The sequence below is a fragment of the Epinephelus fuscoguttatus genome, linkage group LG1, assembly GCF_011397635.1.
Source record: "Epinephelus fuscoguttatus linkage group LG1, E.fuscoguttatus.final_Chr_v1".
Classification (NCBI taxonomy): Eukaryota; Metazoa; Chordata; class Actinopteri; order Perciformes; family Serranidae; genus Epinephelus; species Epinephelus fuscoguttatus.
The window spans coordinates 39,823,611-39,847,203 of NC_064752.1; the positions used below are offsets into that span (position 1 = coordinate 39,823,611).

At 41.4% G+C, this 23,593-nt stretch overlaps 1 protein-coding gene across 1 annotated transcript in view; it reads left to right on the forward strand.

Annotated features, from left to right (window-relative positions):
- Positions 1-2,635: 2,635 nt before the first annotated feature.
- klhdc8a (kelch domain containing 8A) overlaps positions 2,636-23,593 on the forward strand; it is a 50,275-nt gene continuing 29,317 nt past the window's right edge. The window contains exons 1-2 of the mRNA XM_049580008.1: positions 2,636-3,016; positions 6,428-6,489. The gene's annotated coding sequence lies outside the window, so the exon portion shown is untranslated. The remainder of the gene's footprint in view (positions 3,017-6,427; positions 6,490-23,593) is intronic.

A 23,593-nucleotide genomic window follows, 5' to 3' on the forward strand; every position in this document is an offset into this window, starting at 1 on the left:
TGTGAATGCAAAGCCTGAAAAAATTATAGATTGGAAATGAAAAGAGTGAAATTCAAACTGTGTTGAAAGCAGACACGAGTGTGAGACTTACCAGCATTGATTGAACTTTACTACTTCCAACCTGTTAGACACAGAATGGAACTTGTAACTATTCTTTAAAAATTAAGAATAAATATATAAAATAAAATAAATAGATACACTGACAATAATCAAAATCAAATATTGCAACAACACATGATCAGCTAATGCAAAATACACTGTGTCCTTCTGCTTTGTGTTTATAGGCAGAGTACGAACCTGTCCAAGATCAATAAGGTACATGACACAAGGTGGGGCACCACACAGGAGGACATATTGGTGAATTTCAATTTCAGCCATTTAACATAAATGTCCAGGTAGTGTTTTACTTATCAAGAAAAACACTGTTTACACACTGGACCATACAATAATGCTGAGCTGAGTCTGCAGGCCGCCTCTCTAAGGGGACATATGAGAGCTGACACTCTTTGTCACTCACTTCCATGCTTACACAGCTGTGTATGAATCATGAAGCTTTTCTACCTGGACCTGGCTCATCTAAATGGAATACAGCCTCATACATTTTAATGACACCTGTGCTTTCCTGCTTTGACATGTCAAAATGTCTGTACTGGTCTACAGACTGTGTTGTTGATGACATAGACCAGAGGTTGACAATGGTGCCTCCAGACATTTTTCAGAGGGGTGGCCAGATGGGGCCACTGAAAATCTCAAGATGGCACACCAAAACCAAAAGCCATAACTGAATTTCAAGGATTCACAATGGTGATGAAGTGTATAGGCTAGTTAAAAATGAGTTCTTTGTTCTTCAAATAGGCTGGTTGTCGTTCACCTTAAAAAGACAAATACGCAGCTTTAATTTGAAGGAGAACTTTGTAAGGAACAAAACATTTACTGGGACCAAGCTTTCTCAAGTTTAGGAGAGACTAATGGGCACCCATTGAACCCATTTTCATTAAAATATCTTGAGGTGAGAGTTCAAGGGACCCCTTTAAAAATCGCATTTCAGACAAGCTAGTATGACATGCTTGGTACCAATGGATGCCCTAGGTTATGGTTTCATAAGATCCCACTATCTTCATTATCCACAAAGCCCCATTTCCACCAAACACTTTCGGTATGATACCTTTGTAATCAAGAGTAACCCTTGAGACATGGTACCTAAACACTAGGTACTTTTAAATGTGGGTGGGGGTGTTGTCACTCATTGCTCCATCCAGCACTCACTGTATTTCCTCATCACTGGTGACACAGAGGGAAGTCTGCACCTCATTTATCATCCAGGGAACAGGGCTGCACGCCGTCATTTTCAGAACAAAAAAGAACAAGCAGACTGACAGTCCCTCTCCATGGGATATTTACAAAAAGCGGATTTGTGCATTTAGTCCTTCTCAGGCAAGTGCAGGGGTTTAGCGTTGCCAGAGCCCACAGGAGCGATGCTCCATGATGCTTTTTTTCTTCAAGTGAGGACTAGAATATATGCAGTTTATAATCTGGTTGAAATTAATATATATTTTTAAACACTTGAAGATCAACTTATTACAAAAAGTGTATGTCATCCAAGACAGACAATAAAAACTAATGGAATGGTCAAAGTTGTCATATTGAAATTTAAGGTTTGTTGATGGATTCATGTCGTCAACTCATGCATCGAGTAACATTACAAGTAAACATTCCACCTTAAAAATTGCCTGCATTTGGCCCATTGAATTAAGTTATTTTTTTCTCCGACTACAGCTGCTGCGAGGCAGCAAAACATCCTTTCATATTATAGTTATGGTTTACTATGCAAAACTCTCCACGGTATGAACAGTGGTTACATGAGCCTCAAAACCAGCCACAACTCAGCCCTGAGCAGAGTGACCATCTGCTATTGACCAGTCAACGGACTGCAGTGTCCACAGCTCCACCTTTTAGTACCAGATCTCTGTGCTTGGCAAAGCACAAAAATAGTAACTGTACGAAACGGTTCCATCAGTACCATTCACAACTTTTTGCAGTGGAAACAGAAAAAAAAAACATACTGATCTGTACCATACCATACTGCTTGGTCAAAACAAGGCTAAAATGAGTGTACCACAAACAAACAAATTGCCCTTGGTGGGATTAATAAACTTGTCTGAGTCCACAGCCTACTTAAGACAGTAATGTCAGCCTCCATCTATTTTTGCCAGGGAAGGCCAGTAGGGGGCAAGTCAGCAATTGTATTAGGGCAGCCATGGCCTCCCCGGGCCCCCTCCTGGGGGCACCACTGGAGGTTGAGTGAAGTTGAATTAAACTAAAAATCCCTCGATGATAATAATACTTTTAATAGTTCTAAAATGTTACAGGACAAATGCTGTCCATGTATCAGTGTGGACCTATGTCTGGCCTGGGTCACCAAAATAATGTGCAGACTGGTTAGCAGTGTATTGAACTACAGGGGAGGTCACCTGATGATGTGGGAACAGCTTCCTGCTTTGTCACCAGGTTTATAAGAACTATGTTATGCAGTTCCATTTAACCCTATGCCTTTGTATTTATTTCATCTATTAAATATTTACACTATAACCTCAAATCAATTGACAGAGCAGTAAACGCCCACAAACATATCTCTCTGATTTCAAACACATGAAACTGTGTCAGTAGACTCCCCTTTACCAAATATAGGTTATCACAACACACAGGCTCTCTCCCTCTCTCTCCGGATTGTACCATCGAAGGGATGAATTTTAACTTGTGCGATAAAAGCTCGAGATGAATACTTCATCTCTGACCCACTTAATATCTCAGGCTCGGTAAGCGGACCTCTTTGTGCTCCAGCCCGCTCCTCCGCTGTGCGCTCCCGGTGCGGCGGGAGCTATTAGCGGCGCGCCTCGCCTCCCATCTTCCTCTGCCTGGATCCGACTCCTCTCTCCATCTCGCCTCCACACAGAGAGGAGCGGAGGGGAAAGGAGCAGCGGCACACACCGAGACAACGGCGACGGAAACGGACAAAGTAAGTAGCTCGAAAGCGGATATGAATGGAAACGTAGTCGGTCTACCTGAGAGGTGAGCCACTTGAGGGCTTTGACGTGACTCCCAGCTGAGTTGAAAAGTAATGGTAGTACTTTAGCGAGCAGTATTTCGTTACTCGTTACATTTGACTACACGGTACTCGGGAAATATCGAGGAAGTTAACGTTTCCTGCTGCAACTTCGGTTAGTTGGCGAGACAATGCTAAGCTAGCGATGCGAAAAGGTTATTGCAGGCTAATATTACAACTACTCTACAAGAAGGACACACTTTCTTGCTTTAACACATTGCTTTGTTGTTAAAATTAAACTAAACTTAATATTTCACACAAGCTAAGCCTTTATGACACCAGACACTCCTGTGAGTTCATGTGTCAGTGGTTTTGTGTGACACTGTGCTGATAAGCTGCTTACAAGCCTCTATTACAGATGTTATGTGAAGACCAGGGCCATATGGTAATGTAAAAAACACACTGTAGAGTGATGGAGATAAATACATGAGGAATATTAGTGATATGAAACCAAGTATTATCACAAAGTGCCAGTAAGTGACACACACCATTAGTGTCACAGGCACGGAGTATTTGAGTGATAACATAGGGGGCCATGACAAAAGAGAACAAAGTGCTGAAAGGTCAGAGCAGATCCATCATACAGTAAACACTCACTTGTCAGTTTATTAGGCACACCTAGTTAAAACTACAACACTCCTGCAAAAATCCTGGCCTCATGAAAGCTCCACTGTTTCGTTTAATTTTGTTTTAGAGGTGTTTCTAGTGCTTGCTTACACATACCTGATTGCTCGGCCTGTGGTATTGCTGCAGCTTGCACAAAAAACTTCCCACAGAACACTGCGCAACCATGGGTCCTGAGCAATACACCTGGGCCCCAAACAGCTATAGATTTATTATGTTGTTGAGATAGGAAAAATGTTGAATTCTGTTGCTATTCTAACTCATTGTACCTCGAAATGGTGCACAAAAGGCCCCGAAGCACTTGCAAAATGTGCAGCTCACATACTTCTTACCTGCTGTGGGCTTCTGCTTCTACTTTAGAGGAAGTCATACTACTATATCTGACATATAAATGTTACTGGTTATGTTGCAGTTTCAGATTTTGTTCACAAAATCTAACAATTAAAACATGATGCATTATTACTCATATATTTATATTAGAATTGAAAGTTCCACTATAAACAGACGTTAAATAAGTGAACTGTAGGTACATTGATTCACCCTTCACTTCAAGTAAGAAGGCAAGACATTTACTATGCAGTATTCGTAGTTTTACTATTAATAGTTAAAAGTTTTACTTCAGAAACAAAATAAAGTGTTGAGCATGTCTTGTATCACTACCAATACCAACATTGCCAGTTAAAGAAAGGGTGAAAGTAAAGCAAGACTCCGTTTGCCTAAATCCACCCCTAAAAAACACCCAAATCACAGCTACTCATGGTCAGAAACATGGGTGAAATACTCTTAGAAGATGTGTTAATTTCCAAATAGGGGTGTTATTAAGTAGAGCATGGATTTAATTAGCGGAGTTATTTTGCAGGCGGTAACATTATTAGTGTTATAAGTTAGTATGGTAGAGAAAAACACAAGATTGTAGCCACTTGGCGGTCACAAACACACAGCGGACATACTCGACTTTGAAGAGCCTGGAAGTCCCGCCCCTGCTGCTGCACAGAGCCACAGAGTGCTGTTCACTTGTCCCTTCTAAGTTTATTAACATTGAACGTGTCGCATGTCCAAATCACATTAAATTGGACACTGCACATCCTTGGCTCCCTGGCAATACACCCGCCAAGTGGGAAGTAGATTAGGTGGAAGGTTCTTGAGATATGTGAAGGACACACACACACACACACACACACACACACACACACACACATACAGATAGGCAGGCAGAGATGTCCTGCTTTATTGTGAAATTCTCGCTTATATAACGGGTGGAGAAAATATTAAAAAACTTGAAACATTATAATCTTCACTTAGTCAGGATTTACCGCAGGGCTGCTGTATTAGATTGCATAAGTTTTAGCTGAACCTCATAAACTGGAAAATGAGTCGAAGTCCCTGTTTGAATATTATTGGATTATTTACATCATTTGTCATCGTTCACGTTTTTTAAACTCCTTACCCAGCTCATGAAACGATGATTGATGATGATGGATCTATTGTTACAGCCCTCATGCCAGTGATGACAGTGAATATAAAGACCATCCAGGCCTTATCTGAAAGGTCACTTACTCAATATTCACCACACTTGTCTGTCTTCAGTCTGTCTAGGTTCAGGCTGAGCGCAGATGTACAGGAGGAAGAATGACATTTCTTTGTCTTCCTTTCTCCCCCAGGGAGATTGTCACTCTCCTCTACTGTCATACTTTGCTCCAAAGTTGGAAGCTCTATTCTTTATACTCAAGCAGTCCCCATCAGAAACTCCAGGGGGGAGGGACGTGGGCACCGACTTTGCTAAATTTCAACTACTTTTTCAACTGTAAAACTATTCTGTCAATAATATTTGATAAAGTTAGTTAATTATTTACAGAATCTGAGCAACTAAAACCATACCGCATGGGACTAGTAGTACCTGGGGATGCACAGGATAAGTGAAGTCTGTATTTTACTCAAATTTAATGACATTATCCCCCCACTATGATGCACATAGTCATCTGTATCTCTACACAACACAGAAACACTTCACAGCATTACTAGTGGTGATGCACAGTGTTAACCTCCTTTTTTTCTTTTAAATGGGGCTTAAACAAACAGAACTGATTCTGCCATAAATGGTCACATGTTACCCATCTCATCATCTCTCAGGATATCGCTCCTCTGATGGATTTGAGCTTGCTTTTTCTGCAAACAGGTCTCCATGCTGTGAGCCTGCTGGACACATAAATACTGCCCAAACTTTCCTTTATAACTGCCAACACAGCCTCCGTAATTCTTGACCAGAAAAGAGGCACAAACATGCCGAGGGGAAAACAAAAACCTGAAACTGGTCCCACATCACCGAAATGCTGATTCACACAGGACTAATATTATCACACAACCTCCACGTTTGGTAAAACATGGAGGGTATGACAAATGACGGACATGGCAGAGTCACACAGGATTAAGATCACAGGCGCAAATATTACTAAAGGTCACAAGGTAATGCTAGTCCTGTGCAAGAAGGGCACAAGTGCAGTTTTCTATTTTAAAGCTGCAGAGCAAGGAAGTGATTACTCTATACGTTGTCCCAGTCGATTATTCAAGTACTTATGCCTATCCCTATTATGAAATAACCATACATTATATTTGCACTGTAAAGCTGAAATGCTTGCAGTGTTGGTATGTGATAATCCTCTGTGATGTAGAGTTTATAGTGTCATCTTCTTCACTTCACAGATAACTCAATCGCAGTGCTGAGAAATCATCGAGGCTTTCCTGTCTGAGATTCCGACCTGACGGTACAGTAGTGTCATTGATTTTCTTCTGGTTGAGGAGCCTCACCTCCTCTCCCCATGCTTTCCTTTTCACTCCCCCCTCCTCACTTTCTACTTCCTGCCCTCATCCTTTCTCATTCCGCAAGCATTGATTACTTTCTTCTACACATACACACTCATAAATACCATTTAAGCCAGTTGCTGTGTGCAGTGTGCAGCGTTACGTTAAATCGATGGGGTTCGATGCCGGCCTCAGTGTAACGTTAGCCTGCTCATTTTTCTCGTAAGACAAACAGGATGGAGCTCCTTCCTGTCAAAGTTAGGAGGAAGTTAAAAAGTGATATAACGTATGTCTGTCAAACATTGCTCTTGGGATGACAGGCCATCTCTCTCTGACAAGGTGAGTGACATTTTCAAATTTTGCATTGGCAGCGTTGCTCCAAAATCATGATTTGATTGATGACTGGTGGCACACACTTTATATCATATATTTTTAGTACAAAACAGTAACTTGCATGAATTTATTGTATACTTGCTGAGCAGAGTGTACTGCTTACATTAACAGAATGTATACACTCTCCATTGGTATATGCTGTTTGCTTAGTGGCATTGTCGAGACCACCTAAACTGAGAGTCCGGACCAAATCCAGAGTGAATCTAGACCAACACAAGACCACACTTTTGAGGGGTTGAGACCAAGTCAAGACCAGACCAGTGCAAGTCCCACACTGCATGACACACTTGCGATAAAATGTGCAACATGAAAACCACAGGCCTCCTCAAATTGATCTGTGAAATACACATTCCCATAAAAACACCCCAAAAAACAACTGAAAATTACTCTCCATTCACCTATTTTTACTGCCATATACTATATATATGTGTGTAGTATAAGTGTGAAAGATGTTTTTATAAAATATTCAAAAGGCAGAGGTGAATTTTATGTGTAGGAAATTTTCCTTTGTTATGAGTCAACAAAGACAAGCACTAAGAAGCTGAAATCAATGTACCATCCTTATTCAAAAACCCTATTTTACACAGGGAATTTAGTGATAATCCCGCAACTGTGGTCTTGACTGGTCTTGAAATAAATACTATATATATGAGTCCTTTTTGTTTGAGACTGAGACAAGACCGAGTAAAAATGCTGTAGATTCCGAGACAAGACTGAGACCTTGAAAAGGTGGTTTTAAGATCAAGACCGCTCTTGAGTGCTACATCACTTGAGCCCACTGGTAGTGGTAAATTAACCACTAGAATAATGAAAAAAAATCAAATATATAGCAGCCCTAAGAGAAAACATTCTTAAATTTATATGCGGTGATATTCAGTACATTTAACTACAATGGAATTAACCTCTGTCTGTACGTACTGTATAACTGTCCCTAAGTTTTCTTGACAACCATTCATCCGATCAACTTCACATTGAGCTGGTGTTTTACTAAGGACCCAAGAAAGTGCAGTGTCGAGTGTGAGTTCTTAAGATCGGACATATTTATCAGTAGTATGCTAAGTACATACTGTGTATTTAGGGCTGCACGGTATATGCGGTAGGCTTTATGAACAGCCCCGGACTTCTCAGACTCTTTTAGCGACTTACCGCTCAGAGTGAACTCATTCAGCGTCTCCTCTGGCAGCAGCACAGCGTCTCTCCCTCTCCTCTCTCGCCGTGCGCACATGGGAGTTGGTTTTCGGCAAGAGAGTTTGTCATAAACCTTTGGTAATGTAAACGTATGTGACGCTAGGGGCTCCACAAAAAACTCCATATGTGAATGTGTGATAGTTGTGGTATCATAACAGCCTGTCACAGGTTACAGCCTGATGATTAGAGGAGAAATGGCAGAGCATAAAGGTCCAGGTGGAAAAAACACAACTCAGTCATTTAGGATTTTGCTAAAAGAAGGAAATTACCTTTTGATATAGATCCCAGGGGACATTTTGGACCATAGAGTACTGGGTTTTAATTTTGAGTGTTGAGATCTGCATTCTGCACAATAAATGCTCTAAAAAATACATTATATCTTTGCTTTTGTTGTTGTTTTTTTTTTATCAATTTAGCTTTGCTAAGGGACTACAAAACCCATTCAGAAACACTTCTATTATAACTTTTACACTTAAATTTATACCGCGATATATACTGTTACCGTGAAGAGATTCGATTTATACTGTGATATAAATTTTAGGTCATACCGCCCAGCCCTATGTGTAGTGTGTAGTGTATTGAAAGAGGACTCCATTAACCGCTACATCGCCAAACAGCATGCTGAGTACGACTTGCTCTCAAACTGAAAGTCCATCTCTCCATTACATAGATATTATGAACCAAGTCAATCCATTCATCAACACTAGGCATATTTCTTTTCAGCCATTTCTTGGTTAAGGATTTCTTACCTGCCACCAATAGTATTCTCAGCAGATATTTATCCTTTTTTCTCCATTTGAATTCCTCTAGACTGATCAGGTACATCAGTTCAAAATTAAAAGTTATTTTGGTTCGGTTGTTTCAAGAATGCCATGAATTTTAGTCCAAAAGGAAGCAACCAAAAGGCACCCCCAGAAGATATGGAAGTGATTTGCTGCTTAATTCCCACACAATCGCCAACAGTCCATTTGGTTTTGTAAAGATTTTTTCTGGGCAGGAGTACAAAAATAACGCATGACATTCTTCCAGCCAAATTCTCTCCAGGATGGAGAGCTTGTCATTTTCCATTGTTGTCTAAGTATCTCTTCCCATTCACCTTGTGTGATAGTCAGGCCCCCCTCAGCTTCCCACCTTGTTTTAACTCTGCAATAGGCACATTTTAAACAGGCAATGCACAAGTGAATTCCAATATATGAATTCTTGGTTGCTATCCAGATGATAGTAAACCATAGACTGTAAAAATAATGGACGTAGCTACTGTTTGTCCACTGGTTTGTGGACTCACATTTTGAAGCCTTAAGTTTGGCATATTGGCTGTCATCATTTGGAGCCAGAAGAGACCATATTTGGGTCAGAGGGGTGGATCTGATGGAGAGGTTGAGGACAAAATGGGCAGTCACTCAAAGCGGCCTGCCCTTAATAATGCATAACTTAAAGCCTTAATAAAATGTGAATGAGTGAGTTATTTAAGAATTCACCTGCTACAGTTGTCATGAATGGGGAAATGATCTGCCTGTACCAGGCTGTAAACATGTTTATTTCAGGTATACAGTTGGGGATTTTAAAATGGGGGTCTGTGGGGATTGACTAGCTTCCGAAGCCAGCCTCAAGTGGCCATTCGAGGAACTGCAGTTTTTGGCACTTCCACTTGGGCGTCATTTTTCAGCCCCAGAAGTTGCTTGGAATAAAGTTAAACCTGAGCTTGAGCTTGTCAGGTGACATAGTCACATAGAAAGATTAGTGAAAATGTGTTGAAACTGTGATACAAATATAATGTTTTTTTCCAAGCAGGGACTACTTTACGTGTATGTACAGAGAGCTGCAGTGAAAGGTTTGAAACTGTGTGCAGCTAATAATCACAGCATGGCTTATGAATTCATGCTTGCTCAGCAGGTCCAATAATAGGCCTGCCTAGATCAGCTATAATTTATAACAAAACAGTAACAAATGATTTCCTCAGGTCAGCTGACTTAGTTTAGATAGTCTTGGTGGCCTGCTTTTTCTCAACACATTGCTTGCTAAAGTGTTGGCACACAGAACTGGAGCTAGTGATCTACAGGGACACATAACACTGGTGTTTGTCTTCTTGTTGCTTAACTTCACAATGTGAATGTGTTTATAGCTCACCAGACTGAGGGCGAGCAGCCTGGTTACTGTGTAGCTGTAGAACTGGTGGATAAAAGCGAGCCTGCCAGCAGAACACACTGTCCAGACCTCCTGCTGTCTTATGATCCTCACAGAGAGGAGATAAACACACTCTTTATATTATCTATAGATGCCTCTGCCCATAAACCCACCTCTTACCCCTGAACTAACTCTGTTACAGAAGCGAATATGCCCTCACTATGCACAAATGCTCTCACTCTGAAAGTCAACCATTCAAATCTTTAAAGGGTAGCAGTACAGCAACACTCACACACATAAAAGCATGGTGCAATGAAAGAACCGTTAGGGAGTTCATTCCAATTCTGCTGACAGCAGATAGGTCTTACCATTCTCTTTCTCTATCACATAGTAATTACTTATAAGGCCACAGGGATTATGATGTCCCTAACTCCCCTCTGTAATAGAGCTAGTGCTCCATATAACCCGTTAGTTTTGCTACCCAGACTCTATCACCCCCCTCATTAAGCTGTCCCTCCCTCTCATTATCTCCTCCATGTAATATCCTCCATCCATTAACTTAGCCCACTTCTCCCACTCTTCACCGTTACTCCCCCTCCTCTCTCTGCCTCTCCTCCATCTTTCCTTTCCTTACGCTTTTCCCTCCTTTGCTCTTTTCTCCACTCAAGCCTTCACAGCACTGCCACACTAGATCAGCTCACTCTAATTTGACTCCTACACAGCAGTCAGTGAAAGGGAGCAGAACCACTATGCCCTGAATGTACGAGTGGATGAGCCAGGGAGGGGGGCCGTGCTTCAGGGACACAACACAGTACAGTGGAAACTCAATATACATTGTCCTTATGTAACCAAGCGTGTTCAGTGGTGCAGGCACGTCATGTCCATGCATACATCAAGCTTTGTTTTCTCAGCTCTGCTAATGTTTGCTTCTTTTCCTTAGCGCCTGTATCTATTTCCGTCTCGTCTCCATGGCTCCTGGCGCAGCAACATGCACAATGCAGCCGCATCTTATCATTAGCTTCTCAGCCACTTCCACTCTCTCATTAAGATCATTTGTGCACCTGTGCATTAAAAAGCACGAGTATGTGTGGCGAAGCTAAATACTGTGTGTTGTTTTTCAAAAGATGGTTGAACTTTGACCTTAAGACGCTGAATAATAGCATGGAAATCCAGTTCTATTTATGAAAAAAAAAACAGTAATTTATCCTGTCCTATTATCTCACTTAAACCCTTATTATGAATACTGCTGAAATAAGCACAACAAGAGATAAATGTTTCTCTAGTGTCTTTTCAGGGTAATGCTCCTATAGCTGTTCTAATCATGCAAAAAACAAACAGGGTAAACAAGAACTGCTAGTTTCCATGGTGCATAGGGAGTTAATTAAGATTCCCCCAAAATGTAAACAAATTTAGTCAATGTCCACTTAGTAGCTTTACATGTGCATCTCACAGTTTCACTATAGATGGAGTTTACTCAACTGTCTTTGATGGCTTAGTTGTCATCATGTGACCTAAGTATAGGGTTTTGGTTATGTGAACAGGTGGTTGAATGTTACAGGAGATGGTAACCCTTGTTTCTGTTCAAAGATTAGGCTTTTCTCAATTCTCAATTTGTACCTCCTTGATTCCTTTCCTCACCTTCTCCCCATATGTCTTAGTCTCTGCCACCTGAGTTGCGAGCTGAGGAGGCAAGGAAGAGACTAGTGTTGTCTCAATACTTGAATTTCTAATTTCGATACAGTAACTTGAAAAATGTAGATATTTCATAACATTTTTGATACCAGATGAAAGTAGCAAGGCTGTATCATGAGAAAGATGAATTTTCTTCTCCTGGTTAGTTGCAGAGAACAACAGAATGACTGTACTAAACATTACCAACAAGAGAGAGTGAGAAAGCACAGCTGGTACCGGTTTATCGATACAGAAGAAAATGACTATTGAAACCGTTTTAAACATTCAGAATCACTATTAATCGATAAATGGTCATTTTTGACAACACTAAAAGAGACATGAGGAGAGAGAAGTCAGTGCAACAGGCATCATACAAAATGAGCCATCCTTGCTCAGAGCTGTCATTTTAAAGCAACTAGATACGACGTGTGGCACAGCTGCATCATCAGCTGTATGTCCCGACTCTTTCATATGTCACAGATGCTGAAAAGACGTCCACAAAGGACACACCTGTGCATCCTAGCTCCTAGTACTCTAGCAAGCCTCTACTCTTCTCAAGATGCTTTTTAGGAATTGAGATGGTGCACTTAACCACCGCCAATAGCCAAATGCGGATAGATTTTCCATTTGGCAAGTGAACCTCAAGAGGCTAACCACCATGATGGCGGGTATGTTTGTGCCAAATTAGTCATGTACCAAAAGACTATTTTGAGAGTCTCTGAAATAACCAAGGAGTTCTACATTTTTGGACAATTTATTTTGTCCTCTGAAATTTGGTTGAAATGTTGTCTAAGGCCCATTTTTTTTTCTGGTTGTCCTTACAAGTTGCAAGTGCCGTAATCCTGGGTGTTCGGACACCAACATTATCACCTCCTCCATCTTATCCTCTGTCTGCCTCTACGATGCCCGCTATTATATCGGCCTGAACCCGGCGGCAATCGCCAAAAGTTCAGTACAGTGAACTCTTACCCCTACATTTGTGTTATCACTTTCCCTCTGCTGCCTTTCCCTTGTTGAAATGACCGGAAAGCCCCATTAAGCTAATGTGTAGGTAAAGGTTATGAGTTGTGCCCATACTTATGAAGGTAATCAAATAGTAACACAAAGGCTTCGTTGCCTGAACAATGACGGCAAAATCTTAATTACCTACCACATTGTCAACAGCATCACATTACAGATTCACTAGACATATACACTGCATCACTGCTTACCAGAGGGAACTTACTCACATGCTGAGGCTGTGATGATGAGTTGTTCAATATATTTATCTAATTTTGCTCAAGATTTTGATCTGGCCTCTACTTGAAGTTTGTATTCAACAATATACAAAAACAATTTATTATTTTGACTGGTAAAAAAATATGCCTGGCTGGTGGATTTTTTTTATCTACCAGTTCCCTTGGCCGGTGAGTCAAAAACTGAATTTCGGACACTGTGGGCTGAGATCGATTTCCAGGTCAACTGGCAGGAGGATAGAGTGAGAGGAGAGATGAGATGAACGTCCTTCTAGATTTTTCTCCTGCTCAGTCACCTCTGACCGCCTACCAGCTGATAACAGCACAGACCAGAAAAGATGTCTAGCTGTCTGTTTGAACTAGACTGACTTTTGTTGAACAGTTTTGAAGCTGAAGTGTTTTACATTTTAACGGCATTTGATGACTTTTCACAAGAAAAAGGGCACCACACGATCTCTTTGACAGACTGACATGAATATAGACAGACATTACTAAGGCATGAAATGTCTCATCCACATATATCTCTGTTACACTGACACATATTTGTATATTTAGGTTTGATATTTGCTCTGTGCTGAAAATAATATGTGGTATAACTAGCTAGAGGCATGTGACTGTACCATGAGCAAACAGAGTGTGAAGACTGAGGGAAAACAGCCTCTGATTCAAAGGGTTAACTAAAATGTGACACTTTCAGATAGCAGGTGTGAAAAAATGTGAAAACTTCTATTAAAGGTATAGTTGGGGTGTTTTGAAGTGGAGCTGTAAGAGATACTTATCTATCGTAGGTGTATTACGTACGGTAGACTGGCTGCCAGGACGCTCCCTGTTTGGAGGATCAGACACGAATAGCACCTCAGAAGCTCAGCTATGCATCGGAGAGGATTAGGGTGTTCAGCAAAATGTATTTTAGCCAAAAAAAATCAATATTAGTCTAAGTGGAAGCTATATTGGGAATATTTTCACGGCTTTACTTGCTGTCAGACGGCTCCTTCCTTTGGCACTACATTTTTGCAGCAGTTTAACTTCCATATTCCTATGCAAAAATACCCAACTATGCCATGCAAGATATTATGCTGCAGGTCAGGTGTTCGGGTCACGCTCTCAGTGGTTTTTGAAAGAGGCAACATATACGAGAAGAAAAAAAACGCAGTGATTTTGACAGCGACTGTGAAATGCCATTCTCTGTGGAGACAAAAGGATATTCTTGTGGACCAGTATGTAGAGAAGAAGAACCTTTGTGGAGGGAGATAGAACAAGCCAAAAAACAGCGAGTGAGATTAAACTTGAGGCCCAGAAAGAGCAGAAGCTCACTGTGAACTGTAAATGCATGCTCACCAACCAAGAGAGCTTCAGCTGCCTGGACTTGGTTACAAAACAACCTCATGATCTTTCTAAATCGGAAAATGCCAGCACTTCACACACAACCTTATACTGGTTATTTAATAAGCTGCATACAGCAGTACTCTGCAGCAAGTGTCTCAGGCGTCTTGCAGGTGAAGTGTTGATGTCTTTATTCAGTGTATCTTGCCACAGCTCTTTTCATTTCTTTGTTTGAACAGCTCGGAAAAACACAAGCACACACTATTTTATATACTTATAGAACAGGGAAGTTTTGTTTCAGTTGGCTTGTGCAACAGTACTGTCTGACCCGAACAGCAGACCTGTGGTGTATAACAGTGCTCAGCACAGTGGGACATTTTTGCTCAGGAATATGGAAGTTATGTTTCAGAAAATGTACCAGAGGAAAAGGCTGTCTGACAGTGGCTAAAATATGCTTTGCTGTTAATCCTAATACACAGCAGTGCAAAGCTGAGCTTCTGAGGCACTAGTCCCATCTATTCTTCCAAACAGGGAGCACACTTACCATCATCTACTATAGATAATACACTGGCTATAGATGAGTACCTCATATAGACCCACTTTTGAACTCTATATTTACCTCATAAAGATGTTTAAGTAAAGAATACGCTTTAAGACTAACATAAAATTGGCAAGTAACTCTAGATTAAGTGTTTTTTTCCATCTATCACATTCTTGGCCTGTCGTGTATTTCCCAATGGAGCCTCTCTTTGCACAGGCTGATGGTAAGGGTGTTCATGCATTGTACTGATAGTGACATAAAAATCAGAGAAGGAGAAAGACATGGGCGCTCTATTCTTTCCTCTTAAACGTGATGGCACACTTGAGTTGCTACGGTGACAGTGTACTCACTTTTACAGCATCTGTCAGCTGAACACAGACACATGCGCATATACATGCAGAAATAAAAGACACACAAAAACACATACGGACAGCCACACCAAGCGAGCGAGAGAAACAGAGTGAGTTGTTTGTCTTTTAAAGGCAGATAAGAGAAACGCCAACTGCTCCGCAACAGCCTCAGCCAACAATCAGCCATAACTTATTTAGTCTCAGCTCTCTCATTATAGAACCTGGACCAGATTTAGCCTGCTAATTCACTTCATCAGTACCAATACAGACATAGGAACAGCTGGGCTGGAGCATTTTGCCATTTTAATCTTGTGTAAAATATGTAAATGACAGCATTCACAGTGAGGTGGCCAGCAGCAGCCGCAGCAGCAGAGCTAAAAGAAGCTCCAATGACAGCAGCAGGTAATTTTCATGCTCCGGGTTGTGGCAACATTATTATGCTGCATTGTTCCTTCTTACCATAGAGTCTCTGTCTGCTGATGGTGATTTATTACAGATAGCGCACGATGTGTTTTTGTGTGCACAATAGAGATAAGATTACCAGCGAGAGCAGCCATTGGCTCCGTTTGCTCTCTGGAGGCTGAGGGATGCCGTCTCTCCCTCTGGCCTATTGATCCGGAGGTCAGCTCAGACTCTGAGAGTCTTCTTGGTTGAGCAACTCTGCAGCCCACAAACCTTCAGACTTTAGCTTCCTGCCCCGCTCTGTTAAGGCAGCACATTCGCCTAATCCTGTCTGGGCCATTAGATCGGTTGGAGCTGGGCAGCCAGGTAACCCAGAGCTCCAGCTAATCTTGGAGCTGACCGGCGGCAGGATGTCTGCAGCTGCTGCTGGGAACAAGGTGGTTATTCAGTTGGTTGAGAGGAGCTGAGCTGTGGATCTGTCAGCCAGAGAGCCTGAATGTGTTGACGGTGAAATGTGCTGTGTGTTCACATGGTGAGGAAGAGCTCTCGCGCCTTGAGGTATTACAGCTAAGAGGCGGTGTAAATGTCATGTACAATATACTGTGTTGGTCTGAAGCAAAGCAGAGAAAATGAAGCATACTGTCCTGTAAATCTCATCCAAAAGTGATCTACAAGTTCTTCTTTACTTTGGCTCTATCTTTAGTGCTCAACTCACTTTGCTGCAGTGTTTCTGCTCTGCACTTTCCAGACTTCACCTGTCAATGAAACTGTGTAGGTAGCACTTCCTTTTTTTGCATTTCCCACAGATAAAGTTTTCAGCTTCTTTGGGTTTCTTTACTTTGCCTGTTCATCCATGGTAGCTCTCACTGCCAATTCTTCTTCTATTAATTCCAGAAAAGGCAGAAGCAAAAGCACATCCATTTTCATGCTCTGGGATAGCACAACCTGAAACCTCTTTGGAATAATACTATATGTGTAGAAGCTTTTCAGGCATGGCGTGCTGCATGACGGATATGCAACGTTACTGGCTAACATATATGTCTGTTACTGTTTGTAACTGTTCCTTACGGCTTTATTCAGACATGATGCAAGATTTACAGAAAGAGATAATGTTCCGGTAATATTTGGCCTCTTTTACATGAGAGGGAGCAGAAAGAGAGAAAAATACTGTGGAAACAGTGAAAAGTAATTATATGAGGTCTATTTCCAAGGGCACGGTCACACATGAGAGAATGCAGGTAAGTCTTACATTTCACGCCTTTCTCCTGACTCACTGCCAGCCATGCAGCATCTCTCATGTGAGGCAGTTTGTATTTATCATGACCAGTGTTATACAATACTGGCTGGTCAGACACGACAATAATCAATGTCTCCTGCACACATATTTCTTTGCTGTTGGTTGAGGCTGTAATTTCGCTGGTAAAGTTCAGTTGAGCACCACGCAGTGCAAAGATGTGACTTTGCTTTGCTATTCAACAAAGTTCATTTACAGCATGTGTGACAGTGCCCTAATACAACCCACAGGAAAATTTCCCAAAATTAGCACCCTTATTGGCAGATGACAGAGCTTGTACATAACTGTTAATAATCACAATTTTAAAAATGTTAACGTAATTTTAATGTAAAAAGGGCACAACATAACAAACTGATACCATAATGTTAGGTTGTTAAAGTAAATCAATGTTTAGGCTTCACACAGGACTCGAATAGCTGTCTCCTGAGTCAAAGTCCTGTGTTTGTTTGACCCCACCCAAGCAAAATTTTCATGTGGGAGGACATAGCCAAAGTTTTTATTGAGCATTTTGAGAGAGGGATTGACATTATATTGATATGGCACACTGATTCACAAGAAACGGACACTTCATGACAAAAAGGTAGCTTACCGCTGATTAAGGGGAATATTTTGGCAGATTAATATTAGAAGTATGTTTTCTTTAGTGTATAATGAGCTAAAAATAAGAATCCTGTTTTTGCTACCTTAGAATGAGCCATTTTTATCTACATAGGCAGTGTGTCCACATCTAGAGATTGCTATGTTGCACCACCATGCTTCTATAGTAGCCCAGAATGGACAAACCAAACACTGGCTCGAGATAGGGCCATTCTCATTTTTGCATTAGCCACCATAGTAAGCAGCCCCACCCCGACAAGAGCATCGGGAAAACAACGTTTTTTATGTTAAAGGTGGAGAGTAGGAGACCTCTGCAGAAAATTCAGCTCCAGGTAAACTGTAGTGCTAGTTACTTTTACAGTTTACTAAAAGGGGATCGATTTCAATGTCATCAGATCCAGATGTCATCAGAGTTGAACTGAGGTTGCACGTGGATACATTTCACTATATTTATAAATGTGACTATAAGCAGTGTCAATATAAGCATCACATACTTGTCTCTCCCTTATTTTAATGCTGTATCTCTCTTGCTCATTAGAGTTTAGGTGAGCTCACTGCAGGACCTCAGCGAGGTGAACAAAACATATTTATTCATATGAAAATGTTCCAGATAATTACTCAGAGACCTGTAGTGATAAAAACAAGAACTGCTGTGTTTTCACTTTCCTGTGTCTATCTTTACTTTGCAAAGACTTTTTCTCGCTCCTAAAGTTAAATGGATCTGTTTCAATAGCAGGTTGTTACCATGAAGTGGCTGGCCTGTGCTGAACTTAACCAGATAAGGCTTGCTTGAGCCAAAACAGTACTGATTGTATCAGACTCAGGGAGGTGGAACTGCTGTTAGAGCTCTGGGGGACGGATTCAGCATTGTTAAAACCAGGCCAGTGTGAAATGCTGTTTGTCTGATAAAGCTCTGGTACCTTCTTTTGCATTTTTATACTCTCTCACACACAAACACACAAATAAGAGCACACACACACGCACATGCATACACTAACAAATTTTGGCAACTTTGGCGGTGTACTGAGGTCAGCTACAGACTGCAGCACAGATGCGCTATTTAAATACTGCAGACTAATTAAATACAAGTCAATAAATGATCCCTCGGTGAACTGCCTGCACCAACAGAGGGAGAGAGGGAGAGTCCAGAGAGGGACAGTTGTAGAACAGAGTAAAGCACACCAGGCGTTTCATCTGACCTCTAAATAATGAAAAATAGGTTACTGCACTAAAAATACCTTGTGTAGGTTATTGAAGCCTTTTCCCAAATCACAGCCCAACCTGTAAGACAGACTTGAAAGAGGGATTAAAGAAGACTGAGGGAAAGAGGTTGTTTGATTCAGACCATACAGCAGATTCAAGATTGCTGCTGTATTTCAAGCTATAATGTGGCTGTCAAAGCAGTAGTCAGGTCCTCTTCATCCATATTTTCAAACCTCAGTGAGTTCTCAAAACCATGATGTCTATAAATACTGTTTTTCTTCCAATTGCAGCATTTTTTACTTGCAGATTATCCTGTAAAAACAAGCTGAAACAAACATGTAAATACAGGTCAGGCACAGGAGCAGTGCAATTTTGGCAGTTGTTTTGGCACCAGATATGTAGACTACCTCTTATCGCAAACAAAAGTGCAAACAGCAGTGATTTGTTGTTTTTTTTTTGGACTTTGTTGGCAGTAGTGCCCTCACAGACCTCTCTGAAATCCCCAAAAGCCTTTTACATGCAGTGTATTTCCCTTTAACTAAACTAGACCTAGTTCTTTTTGGCTCCCATTGTTGTTAAACAATAGCTCTGCTTACATGAATAATATTCCTTCAGTGTGATTGAAATCACTCTGATTAGAAATTCCACTTTAACTGTTTACACTGACGCCAAATAAAGGTGTGAGTTTACATGCCCCAAAGCATTTAATCAGAATATAACTTTGTTTACTTGTGCAAAGTGGTTCTGCCCACTGTAAAGCATTTAATCTGTCGGAAATACTATAACAGAAGAAGAAGAGGAAGTTTATTTTTTCCAACCTTATTGAGTAAATTTAGTAGTAAGTAACTGAAGTATAACCCAGGTTATGTTCTGTGCCTACGAATCACAGACGTCCCACAAACACCTCACATGCAGACTATCTAAATTTGAGACAGAAAGCTATGCTATAGGGCTGACATGAAGCCCCTTCTTTATGCCTCCTCTGCATTTTTACACAGAATCAAACAATGGTGGTATCGTGCTGCTCCTGTGAGTGATTTCAGACAGCATGCCGGCATCAGGGAAGCGAAAGAGGCGTGCTGGGCATAATGTATAACACAACAGCATCAGCCTCTAGTGTGACCTATCACATACACGTCAGCAGTGTTTCCTAAACAATAACAATGACATAACATGGCAATAACAATCATTTACTGTCCCTGTTATATGGCAGCTGAGGTAGAGCCCGGAGTGGGCCGCATTTTCCTGACCAAACCCGACCCGAGTCCGAGACGGTTATAACCGAGCCTGGCCCAACCTCAACAGACTTTTTGTTTTTTCGTCCGAACCCAACCTGAGCCCAAAGCAGTTTGTAACCTGATACAGTTTTTGTTATCATGGTTACAGCTTATCTGTTTACTGTGATCACACATGGACAGTGTGTAAATGACCATCAAAAGGCAGCTGTTATGCACAGTCAAACACGCTGCACACACAGCAGCGCAACGTACATACTCAATTGTAGCGGAGCCTGTGTTGCATTCAGGCGTTGTCATGTAAATAACAAATTCCAGCACTTGAATAGGCCATAGCACAACACAGCAGCATGCCAAGTGGGCCAAACCAGAGTAAAATCTCTGATTTGTTATCCAAACCTGGCCTGACCGGTCGGGTTCCTACGGGTCTTGTAAGGCTCGGGTCTCGTATCCACACTCTGAGCTGGTGTCATCCCCTGCTCAGAGGGTAAGGAGCTCCCTGACCTTATTGTTTTCCATTTTGCGGACATTTTTAACAGCTGTTCTTCTTTGAATTAGCTGCTAAATGCTGCTAGCTGCCTTTAAAATCTTCCATGGTGGGTCACATGCATAACATGTCGTCAAAACGTCCCACCCATCCCACACGAGGTGTGGTCCTGCCGGCTGTCCCTTTTGCACAGACACCAACACTGATACTTCCACCACTAAAAGTGAGACTCTGGCCCCTCATTCAATGTTTTTTTTTAATACAGAAACAAGAGGCAGCATAACAGTGCAACATTCCCATCTGTAACTGTCCATGTAAAAGGGGTCAAAGGTTCCCCCTCAACATAATTGAAAATTTGTTTCAATTGAGCCAGTCTCCTCAGATTGACGTTGTTAGATGAGGCATTTTTATTCTGAATATTAGGGCCCATGTTACTGCACCTAATGACCACCTAAATCCATCCAGCTAGGCAGTTTGTAGCATTTGAAAAGGAAACTTATCAGCAGGTTCACCTTCTTAATCTATTAATTGAATCAATTCAATTAAATTTTAGCTAAAGAACATTTATTTGGAAAATATTGTTCATGATACATCTGAAAACAACACGAATAATGAATATCTGATTCCCTAATGTGAGTCTTTCCTGGGGAAAAGTAATGCTGGATTTCTTCCTTCCAGGTCTGATTAATAAGGGATTAACTCACATGCAGTGCAGTTGGATCCAGTTTAGTCATCTCAAATATTCCAATTTGTTGTATCTAATGTTATTACTGGCTGGATTTGTGCCTTGGCTGCAGGTTAGCTTTTGCAGTCTCACTATTTGCATATTGATGCGTCTGAAGTCCATGAGCAGAACAACTAACAGACTGAGTTCAGATGTTCCTCCTACACTGCAACCTGTTTATCATAAATGATGGTTATTGTCTTTCAGACTTGGATGGAAGGTTGATAAGGCTCTAATCGGTGGTAAGACACGACATGAAATTAACGTGCACTTCATTATGCTTCATTTTAATGAATGAAGCGTTCTGTGGCTTTACATTTAGAGACGGTCCCTGCACGGAGGGAGCTGAGGGAGAGGAACTATGCAACCTAATTAAAAGTTTCAAGTTGGAGGCATGCTGATTGTAAATGACTTCAGATGATGCTGGTGGGCTTACTGTTGATCTCAAGCTGTTCAAGCAGTTAATTAAAAAAAAACGATGTGGTGAACCAAATCGGTTACAGATTGCAATTAATGCACTCTGTGAGCCGGGTCGGGAGAGAACTACCCCGCCTCGTTAGCAAGCGTGCGCCTGCCACGGTCAGCCTATAGGAGAGCAACCACTTTTATTTGTTTTTCATCCTTTTCATGAGCCGTTATTAACAGCAAACCAAGCGATAAGCAATCATGTGCACATGGAATGAAAAAAACAAAAGCTGTGCCTCTCGGGAAAAGCCCAACTGTTGCTATGGCAACCTACCGGCACACACTAAAATGGGGGAGATTTTATTTTGAAGGACGATCCTCTTTTTATATTCAGCCTCCGTCCTTTATTCCTCCGTCTGTGAGACGATCAAAGGTATGACAGGTAGATAAAGCGTGGCAGTAAAACAGAGGGAGACGGACACAGAGGGGGAGAAAAGGGAGAAGGGATGGAGGTTTGGAAGGAGGGGGGTGCATGTGTTAAAAAGAGATTTGAAGCCTTAAAAGATAAACTGCTGAGAGAATGTGTTAAATCACAGCTTGGTCATTTAACAGCAGGTACATTTTCACTTAAACCTCCTCACACACCTAACTCTGGCAGTAATGACTCGTGTTACCACCCCTTGGATGACACATAAGGTTGATACAGGGTGCATTTAAGGTGATGTAGTGTGTGATGTAGTCAGAATTTGGTTTGAAGCGCATCGTGGGTTTATTCTGGATGCTTCCTCCCACATCAGTGACATCCTCCTCCCCCGTTCCTCGCTGGAAACCGTTCGTAGGCAGGAGAAGTGGGTTACACGCAGGAAACAGAAAGCTCCTGAGGGATGACACAGGAAAAAAACAACAGCGTCGCCAGGCATCACAGCGACGAGGAGAGAAACTTAAACATGAGAGACACCGTGTCAGTTCGGTTCCACTAGTCTACAGCTGCTACTCATGTGAGCAGAGCAGGGAAGAAGAGGATGTTTTGATTCACAGTTACACACGGGCAAAGTGATGTAGTGTTAAAGGGAAAGGTGGGTGAAGTGTAACTTGTTGGCAGTGATCACCATACTGCAAAAGTCTTAATGCATTATACTGTGTGACAAGACAATCCAGTATGTTCACTTAGCAATTAGCATTCTTCTTTAAATTAGAAGATGAGACCTTGTCGTAGCTCCAAGCCTGGATGATTCATTTTAATGACTGCTTAAATAATCTGACAAAAAAAGAGAACTTTCAGCGACATAACAGGTGAACTCTTGTTGGGTGTTATTTAACACAGAATGTTGGAAATATGAGCTCAAGTTTCTTTGAGCTACTGATTTGGTTCGGACATTAATAAGGATGGAGATTTTCTTCCTAGAAGTTAAGGAATCTTTAGGCAACTGAATGAATGAAACCAATACTTTGAGTGAGTGACATGATAGTTTGGCCAGTGGGTGTATTGCTTTGTTCTTCTCCTCATTTTTAACATGCATCAGACATATTTACTGATTTGAGCTCGGAATTTGATTAAAAGCATAATACATAATTTTTGCTACTAAGGGTTTCAATCAAAACAATAACAAAAGACAGACTTTGATGATGTTGTGAAATAGTGTGGGATCATGGGAGTTGTTGTCTACGTAGTCTCTATACAGACTCTACATTCAGTGAATGTAGAGTCTGTAGGCAAACCCCGGAGATCTTGCCTCCAGAAGAAGAGCGGAAGAGCCCTGGTTTCCGGTTGTAGGCTGTTTGTAGTCCGCGTCATATTGACCAATCACGTTTGAGCTGGCTGCAGTTGTTGCCAGGTTAAACGATCCGTGCAGTGAACTAATGAGGCAGAACATAATTGCCGTCACTGCAAACTC